Source organism: Phocoena sinus, chromosome 3, assembly GCF_008692025.1.
Source record: "Phocoena sinus isolate mPhoSin1 chromosome 3, mPhoSin1.pri, whole genome shotgun sequence".
In the NCBI taxonomy this organism is placed as follows: domain Eukaryota; kingdom Metazoa; phylum Chordata; class Mammalia; order Artiodactyla; family Phocoenidae; genus Phocoena; species Phocoena sinus.
This window is the reverse complement of record NC_045765.1, coordinates 45665124-45677233: the sequence shown is the minus strand read 5'-3', so window position 1 is coordinate 45677233 and position 12110 is coordinate 45665124. Positions and strand designations below refer to the sequence as shown.

At 55.2% G+C, this 12110-nt stretch overlaps 1 protein-coding gene across 2 annotated transcripts in view; it reads right to left on the bottom strand.

Moving 5' to 3' along the window:
* The window catches only part of PDGFRB (platelet derived growth factor receptor beta), a 38675-nt gene extending 30184 nt beyond the window's left edge, over positions 1-8491 (bottom strand). The window contains exons 1-2 of one of the 2 annotated variants that reach the window (XM_032627105.1): positions 8075-8491; positions 4162-4264 (exon numbers count right to left, since the gene is read on the bottom strand). The gene's annotated coding sequence lies outside the window, so the exon portion shown is untranslated. The remainder of the gene's footprint in view (positions 1-4161; positions 4265-8074) is intronic. The other variant, XM_032627104.1, reaches the window with a different exon arrangement.
* Positions 8492-12110: the final 3619 nt, after the last annotated feature.

Here is a 12110-nt window from a genome sequence, read left to right as displayed (position 1 = left end):
CTGCTGCGCTCAGGGTCCAGGCCTGCCCCTGTTGAAGCTCCAGCACCCCTTCCACTGTTCACAGAGGGCCTGGGGGCTTCTGCAGCTGCAGAGTTCCAGGCCTCCACCATCCCTCGGCTGCCCTCCCTGAAACCCGCCCCCTGCAGCCAACCCCCAGTCTCATCTCTAGCTGGTGCCATGGCAACGGGGAGCGTCAGGCCCTGGCAGCCAGAGGAGCCCCTGAGAGGGGTCCCAGGCTGAGGCTGGGGAGGGGGGGCGCAGCAGGCGCAGACAGGCAAACCTTCTGTTCCCCTGGCCGCTGCCAGCCCGAGATCAGCCCTGGGCCGGGGTGGGGGCCACACATAAAATGGTTCTCAGAGCCAAGTGGGCAGGGGGCAGGCCTCGGCCATTCAGACTGACCCACCAGCACGCGGCCTTCCCCCAGCAACCCAGAGCCGGCACATCGGGCAGGGCAGCTAGCTAAGGAGAACCTGCGTCTAATTGCTGCCAATTACGGAGCATTGAGATTCCCCTCAGAGCCCTCCTGGGCAGCAGAGCCAGAGGGGAGTGAAACGCCCACGTTTCACTCCCCTCTGGCTTTCCCAGCATCTGTTCTTTCACCCCTTCCTCCAGTCGCTCACCCCGAGTCTCCCACTTAACTGTTACTCAGCCTCCCTGTGCCTCGGGTTTCCCATCTGTAAGTCAGGGCTCGTCATCGAGTTGTCAAGGCCTTTGAATGAGTTAATACAAGGAAAATACTCAAAGCAGGGCCTGGCACACAGCCCTCGGCCAAGTCAGTGGCCACGTGACTGTTCTTCATTCACTCACGGGAGAATAAGTCACTCACTCATTCACTCACTCGCTGGCCTTGAGACCCTGCTAGGCTAAGCTTGTCAGCAAAGGATGCGTGTGGGAAATGGGGTGATGGGGACGCCAGGAAGGGTAGCTGCAGTTGTTATGGGTATTGTCAGCAGGCTCAGCTTGGGTAGGGTCGGGTCTCCTCCTGGCGCACTCAAGGATTTAAAGGCCAACCCAGGACCAGAACCCAAGTCTAATGACTCCCAGTCCACTGTCTGCCAACCGGCTCTTTCTTCTACCTTTGTCTTGGCCTCTTAGTTTGATTTTTCACAAGTGAGGAAACCCATCTAACAATTTGGGGGATGTCTTCAAGTTCCTCGTATGGGATTAGGCATACAGTAGGTGCTCAATAGATGCTTACCCAGCATGAGAGATCAAATGGCTGTGTAGAGTCAGCTCTTCCGGTGCTCAGCTGCCCCCTAAAAACTCAGCACTCCCTGGGCTGGGAAACTGGGATAGGCAGGCGATGGTGACCCTTCCCCTCCAGGAAGGTGATGGGACGGGCTGGTGAGGGGGCAGCACAGACATATGGGACCCTGATGCCAGCAGGCTGTGCCTGATGCCTCCCGGGGCAGTGAAAGCACATGGAGGGGCTCGGCCAGGCCAGGGGCCGCAGTCCCAGCTAGAAGCCACTTAATCCAGGTCAAAGTCCCAGTTCTACTACCTCATAAACATGTGATCTCTCTGAGTTTAACTTCCCTGAGTCCCAATTTTCTGGAAAACAGCAAAAGAGATATCCTTTTCCATGGCTGTGAGGGTTAGAGATGATGATGAAAGGCTCCTGACGTATAACAGGCGCTCAGTAAACGGTAATTATTATGATTATAGGACGATTTCAAGGGGGGAGAGGGTGGCCTTGAGTTGGGTTCTGTGGTGGACGATGCCAGGGAAGGGTATTCCACAGAAGCTCGGCATGAGCAGTTAGGGAAGGGGGAGATCGCGAGGCATCCGGGTGGTGGCAGAGACAGATCCGTTAGGCTAGAAACTGGGGCTCTTCAGCAAAGAGGCAGGGGATGGGCAGAGAGGAAGGGCAGAGGCCACTCTGGGAAAAGTTTGGGGTGCTGAGTAAGGACTTGGGCTCTGCCCTGGAGGCACTGGGAAGCCAACTTGTCAGGGTATTGACAGTGAGAGTAGGGGGCTAGCTGCTGGTTGAGCAGTGACAATGGTGCAAGTCCAAGCACTTATGGGGATGGGGGGGCCTCCACAAAGGAGAGTGACGGGAGTAGGTTGGCATTTTGTGGGAGGCCGTGGATTAGAATGGGGACAGTGGAGGCAGCGAGACCAGTCTCAGGGATGAAGCCATCTCAAACCCAGCCTGAACTCCCTGGCAGGACCAGCTATATAATTTGCGGGGCCAAGTGCAAAATAGAAATGCAGGGACCCTTGTTAAAAAACTATTCAGCATTTCAAGGCAATGATAGGCCCCTCTAAGCGTGGAGCCCACTGTGACTACACGTGCTGAACGCTCATGACGTCACCCCTGCTCCCTGGACTAGAGGGGAGGCCAACTGTCTGTCCATCCATCCATCCATCCATCCATCCATCCATCCGTGCAGGCATCCACCAACCTGTTTATCCATCTCTCCCCTACGCTTACTTATCACTCTTTCATTATCCATTCAGCAGAAAGGCCCCAGCCTGGGGGCTGATAAGGACACAAATACAGTTAAGACAGGAGTAGCCCACGGTCCACTGAGTCACACCTGAGCCTTTACCTTTAGGGCTTCAGTGACAGGTTTGTAAATCTGAGCCCTGCCCTCTGGGGCTGACTCTGGAACTTCCCCCCCCAACACCACCACCATCCATGACCACTTAGGCTCAGCCTCAGGAGTGGAGAAGCTAGAAGAGGACGTGTCACAGCTCTTATGATTCCACTTCCCAGGACAGAAGGTAACCAGGGTAGCAACAACACGTGAAATACCCACACAAAGGCTGGCAGGAGCTCTCAGGGGCTAAGAACGGAGCTGGATGGAGCCTCTGGGGTCACTGAGCTGTCCCCTTGCCCCCCACCCCATCACTTTATGTAAAAGGAAATTATGGCCAGAATGGAGAAGTGATGTAACCAAAGGCTCCATGGTCCACAAGACTACCCAGAGGGTTTCCCACCCCTCGTCAGGATGGTGCTGTCCCTTTCCAGCCAAAACTCTGCCCTGTGGCCTCACCCCGGGGAGAGCTGGAGCCTAAGCCCTGGACCACAGAGGTGGATGGTGAAGATTCAGCACATGCGCTAGCACAGAGGAAAGTCCAGACCTGCAGCCCGGGTCCTGGGCTCAGTGCTATCACTGACAACCTGTAGGACCTGAGGCACGTCCCTCCTCTTCTCTGGACCTCAGTTTCCCGTGCATATAGTAAGGAAGTTGAACCCAGTGATCCCCATAATCCTCTTCACTTCTGACCTTCAGGAACCATCTGACCGGCCTGGCCCTGCTGCCCCTACCTCCCAAGTGACAACCCTTTCCATCACAGGGCAGAGGAGCCGGTACCTCTGGCAGATGAAAGGTTCTGGACACCTGAGACATTAAATAGCTCTGATCTGAAGCGAGGAGAAGAGAGGGTACTAATGCAGTTAAAGCAATACACTTTGATTTTCAACCTCCTGCACTAGGCTGGGCTGGGGCGTCCCAGAAAGCATCTGGGAAAGGCGGATCCTGGGGTCACGGCCTGGGGGGTTCAGGAAGCTCTTTTGCCTGAGGGTTCTGGGCCTGAAGTCTTGGGAGGGGCTTCTACACTGGAAGCAACAGTGTGTGAATCCCACACTCCTCCCATTAGAGGTGGGTCTCTGCATCCATTCCCTTGCCTCTGGAGCCCATCATTCATTCATCTACCATGCGCCAAAGCCTTGCTTCCTTTTGAAATCAGAGCCTATGAAGTCCGAAAATCAGCAAAGGGTCACAGCATCCACACATACCCTCTCACAGGCAGTCCTCCTGACCCTCCTTCCTCAGTATCCCAGGAAAATAGGGCTGTGGGCACTGGGAAATCACGACCTCAGAGCTCCCCAAGAAACTGAGTGCATTACCAGGCCGCTCTGACTGTCAGAAGGTCCCTCCTCCTTGTTATAGGGTACCGTTTTCCATTAGAGGTCATCGATTCTGACCACTTTCTGTAATGTGTAGAAAAAGGGTAAGAAAAAACCCTTTCACTGTGAAGTTAAATATGCATGATCCCTGAGTACACAACAGAGCTTGTGCAACTGCCCATCTGGGCTGGTGTGGCTTGGAATCCTGGAATTGTTTTAGGGCTGGAAGGAGCTCAGAGATCATCTTGTTCAAACTCCTTGTTTTACTGATGGGAAAACTGAGACCCAGAGAGGGACTGACTCACCCACAGTCGCACAGGATGGATTCCTGGGTCTGATGACCACCTCTGGAGCTCTGAGGGGCGCCACAGCTGAGATCCAGAACCCACCCAGCCTCTCAATCGTGGACTGTGGAGTCAAAAACACCCGGTTTAAATCCTGGCTCCATTGCATCCTGGCTGTGGGACTTTGGGCAACTGACTTAACCTCTTAACCTCTCTGGGCATTTCTTCATCTGTAAAATGGAGAGTTTATATCCACTCCTCGAGGTGGTTTGCGATGATTAAATTAGTTCAGCGAATATTTATTAAGCACTCACTGAATGCCAGGCCTGTTCCAAGCGCTAAGGAATACAGCAGTGGACTTGCTGGTAATGGATGTAAAGCACAATGAAAGTGCTCAGAGAGGGCTGGTCCCAGTTCTGTCATCCTGCACACGTGGCTTCCCAGTTGAGGCGTCACAAGCTCTGATGCTGGGAAGACATGGTGGAGGGTTGTGGGAGCTGTGGAAAACAGGGCAGGAAGATCTCCCCCTTCCAAGGGTCCACTGCCTGCAGGGTTCTGAACCACGTGCAAGAAATGGGGTGAGGGGGGACATTTCAGGAATGTCTGGGGCCTCTCTCATTCCTTCCTCCCTCCTCACCACTCAGTAGCCTGTCCTGAGCAAAGCACCCAGAGTCCCCTCCAGAGTCCCCTCCTTCAACCTAGAAGGCAGCTGGTCTCAGAGCCAGACTGTGCCTGGAGGATAGAGTTGAGCCTTTAGCACACCCGTGGTGCCCAGGTCCCTTCCCTTCTGTGGGCATAGCACTTCATGAGGTGCAGACCAATTTCACAGCCAGGTCGTCCCGTGCAGGAGGCGGGGAGAGCAGCTGCTCTCTCTTAGCCTTTGGCATTAAGTCCAGCCCCAGGAGATGCAGGAACTGTGCCAAGCACCTTATCTGTATTATTACCATGTGGACCCTGCATCCCACCCTACTGCTCACAGAGGAGGGGCCTGATGCCCAGAGAGGCAGAGCGCTAGCCCAGGGTCACACAGTCAGCCAGACCAAGGGGGGCTCATCAGATGCCCAAACCTGGTGTTGTTTACCCACCGTGCCCACTGCCTTCCAGATGCGGACGCAGCAAGAAAGAGGACGTGGGGGCCTGAGGTTGGCCACACAGTGGATTTGAGTCGAGCCAGGACCAGTGCTGGGTCTCCTGACTCTGAATCCACGGTGCTTTCCGCTGCCCCACATCTGTGGGCAATTAGAAGTCTCATCTCTTCTTCCCACAGAGGAGGGAGGGCTGCCCGATCACCACTGAAGGGAGGGGACTCACCAGATGGTCTCCTTCCTCACTCAGGACCAAGCCAGGGCCTGGGTGGACCTGGGAGCAGGTCAGGCCTGAAGCTAATCTTTCTGCTGGAGAAAGTGCTGGAGCCAGGAGCAGGCTCTGTGGGAGGATGGAGACTCTCCGCTGTGACCAGGGGGGCTCCCTGGGAGCAAGGGGGTTAAGTCTTTGGTTTCAGGTAGACCTCGGCCTAAATACCAACTCTACCAACTAACTGTGTGACCCTGGGAAAGTCACTTAGCTTCTCTGAGCCTTGTTTTTCTTGTCTTCAAAACAGGGGTAAGACAATAGCCAGGACATGGAATCAACCTAAGTGTCCATCAACAGATGAATGGATAAAGAAGATGTGGCACATATATACAATGGAATATTACTCAGCCATAAAAAGAAACGAAATTGAGTTATTTGTAGTGAGGTGGATGGACCTAGAGTCTGTCATACAGAATGAAGTAAGTCAGAAAGAAAAAACAAATACCGTATGCTAACATATGTATATGGAATCTTAAAAAAAAAAAGGTTCTGAAGAACCTAAGGGCAGAACAGGAATAAAGACGCAGATGTAGAGAATGGACTTGAGGACACGAGAAGGGGAAAGGGTAATCTGGGACGAAGTGAGAGAGTGGCATGGACATACATACACTACCAAATGTAAAATAGATAGCTAGTGGGAAGCAGCTGCATGGCACAGGGAGATCAGCTCTGTGCTTTGTGAGCACCTAGAAGGGTGGGATAGGGTGGGTGGGAAGGAGACGCAAGAGGGAGGGGATATGGGGATATATGTATACGTATAGCTGATTCACTTTGTTATACAGCAGAAACTAACACACCATTGTAAAGCAATTACACTCCAATAAAGATGTTAAAAAACAAAACAAAACAAGACAGGGGTAAGAATAATACCTATTCCAAAAACCTGTTGTGGGGGATTATAAGGCATACGAGGTTCCAGGCTCTGTGCCCAGCACAGGGTAAGCACTTCCTGATGGTGACCAACATGGTCTGCATGTCCCCAAGTGCTGTGGATTCAGGGCCCTGATGCTTGGAGGCAGGGGAGGACTGCCTGATTTCAGAAGATCTCGCTAGAGGCCTCTGTGCACTTTGGGATCACAGAGGCAGGGGCACTACCCCCCTTGACATATAGGAAAATGTCTGGGGGACGGACACACATAAGGTTCTGGAAAGGCACCTGAAGGAAGACAAGAGGCCTGGGTTCTGGGCTCACCCTTGGGAACACAAGGTCTTCAGTCAGTCCCTCCTCCCCTTCACAACCACATTTTCTCAGCCCCACTGGCCTCCTGGGAACACTGGGGCCAGAACACAAGATGGGGAAGCCTGGGGCCCAAACAATCTCTGATGTGTAAACAGAACACGAACAGAAAGAGAGGGTCAAGCAACAAGGCTCCAGGATGATGGGCGTAGTAAGCTCTTGGAAGACTAGAAGAACGTGGGAAGGCTGCCTGGAGGAGGTAGAATAGGGAGGGTCCTTGAAGGAAAAGGGAAAGTGGTAAGGCAGCGCATGCCCACTGGCAGGATCATGAAGATTCCTTCCGGGAATTCTGGGATCTGACCGTCAGGAACGCGAAGCCCAAGTCCGGCGTGATGGGGCAGGGAGGCTACTATCTCCCTGAGCTCTGCCACCTACTAGCAGAGCAGTGTGGTACAGTTTTGTCGCTGCTGTGAGCCTCAGTTTCCTCACTCGTAAATTGGGTATAAAATCAGTCCCTGCCCCTGGATTTGCTGGTGAGCGTTACATGAGATCATGCTTATAAAACACTCCACATGGTCCTGGCATGCAGTAAGGGTCGATCAGTGGCAGCCGCTATTAAGAGTTTGGGCTTTCTATAGGCACCTTCTACGAGGGAGACTCACAGAAGGAATCAGATTCATATTTAAGAAGGAGGGAGACAGTGAGGAGGCCTGAGCAGCTGCCTGGGACCAGAGGAACGGGCCCAGCAGCCAACCCCCCTTCTTCACAGAGGGGCCCCCAGATCTGACTGCTAGATCCCAAACCCCCGGCCCAGGCTGCACGACTGTGACTGTTCGGAAGGGCCTGCCGTGGCCCCCTCGCCTTCGCACTTTCCCAGCCGCTGGGGGTTTGGAAGGACATCTTAGGAATCTGGAAAATTTGCAAATCCATTTAAATCCTGAGAGGTTGCCTGGCGGCCGACTGGCTTAGAGCCAGACAGATTCTTAGGGACAAGGCTTGGGCCTAGGGACAGAGGCAGCGGATCTGAGGTCCCCGTTCCCTGCTAGGTCCTCTTGCCATGTACCCTGCTGGCCATCTCTCAATTCCCCTCTCACACCCCTCCCAGCTCTCCCCGCCACACCCCCACAGGCGGTGCTTTGCTTTGGAGGACACCCCCGCCCTCCCGCTTGGCACCCAGAAACCTCTGAGATTTGTTTGATGAGGGCAAGGGGCACCGACCCCAGAAGCAGCCTGAGCAGGAGAGAGCTGGCTCCTCCAGCCCTGATGTCGCCAACAGCCTCCTGGCCTCCTCCCATCTGGTTTGGTAAAAAATATTTTCCATTTTTTGACCTACCCAAGAAGGCGCAGTCTGGGACAAGGGGACAGGACAAGGGGCTGGGGTTCCCTCCTCTTCCCAGCACTTACCTTGCTGCTGATGCCTTCTGAAGTGTGGGCAAGGTCCCAGGCTCTGGGCTGTCACCCCCTCCAGGAAGACCTCCTCACTGCCTACCCTCTCCTGTTATCAGAAAGACTTTGCTGGACCTGAAATTGGGCAGCAGCAGGGTAGGAGGGCAGTGAGGACCTTTGCAGGCTCCCAGAGCCTCAGGAGAATGGCGGGAGTGAGGGGCTACGGGGGTGAGGAGTGGCCTCACTCCCAAAGCATCCCTCTGGAGGAGCAGGGCTGCCAGGAGGGGCCGCCCTGGATCTGTCTGTATCGTTCGGCACAGGCTGCTGCCGGGTGCCGCTGGTCAGAGGGGCCCGGGCGCTCTCCTAGTCCCTCCTTCTCTCCGGCTCCAGACTGGGCGGGCAGGGACTGCGGGCTGCTGGCAGCCCCAGGAGCTCACACCACCGTGGGCTTCCCTGCCCCCGCCCCCCCACTTTGGGGGAAAGGCTGCAGGGCGGCCTCTGATTGGCTCAGCTGGGAGAAGGGGGCTGGGGGCGGGGAGGGTGGACGCGTGCGTCTGTTTTCAATTTTAGTTCCCCCTCCCTCTTTCTTTTCCCCCAAGTTTCTTGTTTTTCTTCCTCTTTTCCCTCTGCTTGCTCCCTCCCGTAGCCTGCTCACTCAGGATGTGAGGAGATGTTTAGAAATTCCGCAGCCCACGCCAGCCAGCCGCTGAGTCACTTTCATTAAAGAGTGGCCTGGCCCCACTCACCTGATGCCTGTCTCGGGTGGCAGACTCCCCTTGCCGTGGCACCTGGGGCTGGGTCCCTTCTCTGTGCCTTGGCTTTCCCATCTGTAAAAGGAGCTCTGATAACCTATCCGGTTGATTCCATCGACATTCATTCCTTAAACAAGCTTGTTGAGCACCTACTACATGCCAGACGCTGTGCTGGGTGCTGGGATGCAGTAGTAAGTTACAGTCCCTGACCTCAGGGTACCTAGGCTAGTGGGAGAGACAGTGCCCAGGGAGGGCAGGGGGGCTGAGAGTGCATTCAGAGGGGGCACTCGCAGAGGCTTAAGGGAATCAGAAAGGGCTTCTGAGAAAAGGTGACTTGGAAGAGAGAGAAAGCCCTTCTGAGGTTATCAGTCACTTCTCATAAGAAGAAATCAAGGTCCAGGGGTGGATCAGCACAGAGAGAGAAAGAGACATGCCCAAAGTCATCCAGCAAACTTCAGATTTCCAGACATCTTCCTCCATCATCTCAAACTCCCTGGACTACCAAGAAAGAATTATTTCCTCACTGTATAGACAAGGAACTGAAGCCCAGAGGAGTGAGGTGAGCTTCGCAAACTCACACAGCTGTGGCAGAGCTAAAGCAGAACCAGGCCTCATGAGTCACATGGTGGAACAGATACAGGTGATCCGACCCCAGCGGAAGACCCACACTGCAGTGTCAACCGGCCCTCCTGTCCCGCCTTCTTCTTGGGTTATCCCTTCCCCATCTCTCATTCATTTTCTAGTGCCTGTTGCGTTCCGTTTCCATCCTCTGCACTAAGGTCTGCCAAGGTTCCTCTGCGAGCCCCTGGGCTTCTCAGCCCCTCACTTCTTCAACCGTCATTTCCTCGGATCAGAACGTGTCTCTAGTCACAGACTCCTGACCAAGGGCATCATTTTAAAAGGACATAAGAGTTGGGTTGTGTCACCCTGCCGCCATTACTGTACACATGGGGAATCGGAGTCCCAGAGAGGGGAAGAAAAGTGTTCCAGGTCACACAGGTAGAGCCTGACTCTGCCCAGAGCTCCTTCCATCCTGCCCTCTGTCTACACCCTTTTCCTCCTGGGCCTCACCCCAGGTTCCTGTTCATGGGTGGAAGGAGGTTGGGACTTCATGCCAACCACGGTAACCTATCTTGCACTCATTTCTTGGTCTTGTCCCAGTGGGGACTGCCCAGCGGAGCATCTGGCTGGACCACACAGAGGGAGAAGGGTTCTCAGACGAGCTCCAGGCAATGTGGTGGGGGCCGTGAGAGCCTCCCAAGAGAGGGGGCCTGGTCCAGCTTGGTGGCAATGGAGTCACAGGGGAATACGGGGGACTCCAAAGACCACAGGGTCAGGCCTTCCTGCCCAAAGATTCCATCAGTCTTTACAACTTCCCTCCAGGCATTTGCCTTGGCCATTCACCTCTAAAGCCTTGGCCCAACTTCTCGGACCAGGTCAGTGGGGGAGAACAAGGAGGCATTTCAACTCCCAGTACCCAAAATAGATAGTCTGGGAGTCAGGAGACCCAGCTGTGCACTTCTTGTGTGGCCTTGGGTAGTTACCATGTCCTATCTGAGCCTCAGTTTCCCCATCTGTTCATAACTCGGGTGGACTCACTGTGCTGGAGGGCCCTTGGGATGCTTTGTCTACAAGTGTCTTAGAGTTGGACTCTAGCTAGGGAGAGGAGGCTGGTGGACCCCAGGGCAAGGGGACAGCTGGGGGCCAGAGATGCAGCACAGAGGGGAGGGGGCGGCCGCTGGTGGCTCCCCTGGGAAGCTGGCGGCTGCCGGTTTCCGGCCAGCCCAGGCATCTGGCTGGCCCATCTGGAATCACTTAGCCCCTACCACCATTAACCCTTGGCAGGCACCAGGACTGTTATGCCTCCTCATAGCTGAGATGGGGTTGGGGGATGCAGAACCACACGGAACACCACAGGGCACTCACTGAGGGCTGGACAGTTGAGGAAGAAGGGTCATGATGGACAGGGCAGGCTCTGGAGCTGGAGACAGAGCTGGTTTCAAATCCCGGCTTCTGCAGTTCCAAGCTACATGATCTTAGGCAAGGCACTTAAACTTCTCAGCCTCGGTTTCCTCCTCTGAAAAATGAAGATAATTCAAGGAATGACTCGAAAGACTGCTGTGATTTGCAATGCACACCTCAAGGGCTAGGTACAGTGCCTGAAGTGTCCTTGAAATAGTGTGTCTCCCTCATTCCAGCTGCAGCCCACCGCTGTGTACCCCTAGGCTGAGCTCTCCGCTTTCTGGGCCTCAGTTTCCCCTGTGTACTCTGAAGGAGTGTGCAGTGGGTAGTGCAGTGCCGTCACGCCGGGGTGGTCAGCGTGGCCCCCAGCTCCACTGGGGACAGGATAAGCCACGAGCAGTCTCCCACCTGCCCAGATGCTGGGAGCCTGGTCCAGCCTCCGACAATCCTGTCTTGGGAGAGGCTAGGCTGAGAGTGGGTGGGCGGAGCGTGGAGCGTGGGGAGCACTGCCTGAGGTGAAGTGGGATGGGGTACAGAGGGAGAGAGGAACCGCAGGCCTTGGGGTTCAGCACGTCCCCTCCCCACTGCACAGTGTCATGCTCGGGGATTAAGAACCTGGGCCCTGATATGGGTAGTTCCAATCCAACTCTGCCACTTCCTAGCTGTGTGACCCTAGACGAATTACATGATCTGAGCTCAAAGAGCCTCAGTGTTTTGAGCTGTAAAATGGGGCTGTTGAGAGGCCTGAATAACACCTGCACCGAAGGTGTTTTGTTCCAGGACTAGGGCAGAGTGAGAAAGCTCCACAGAAGGTGCCTGATTCTCAGGTGTCGCTGGGAGCTGCTGTCGCAGAAGTCCACCATCAGAGGTGGAGGGAAGCTGGTCCAACCGCTGCTTGTACAGTCAGGACGCCTGAGGCCCAGTGATGGAAAGTGACTGTGATATGAGACCAGGACGGACACCCAGGTTCCGGTCTAGACTCTCAGGCCCATGTTCTTCTCTGAAGGAGGGAACTGGGCTGAACTGAACCCCCTCCTCAGCCCCCCAACCCACGCTGCTTAGAGCCGGAAGCCAGAGCTCTCCGTGGGGCGGGGGAGGGGGCCCGGAAAGGGCGCCTGAGTGGGAGAATTCCCAGTAGGCCAGATCAGTGCTCACTCAGGCAGCACCAGCAGCCACCACATCTGGCTCTCCCACGCTCCCGGCGCCGCCCCCCCACCCAAGCTCCCCCGGCCTGGGGTGAGGATGCAGCACACATGTTCCAGGCATTGGCACACTCATCTTGGATGTCAGGGCCTGAGGAGTCCTAAGAGCGACAGGCATGGAAACTGAGGCCCAGAGAG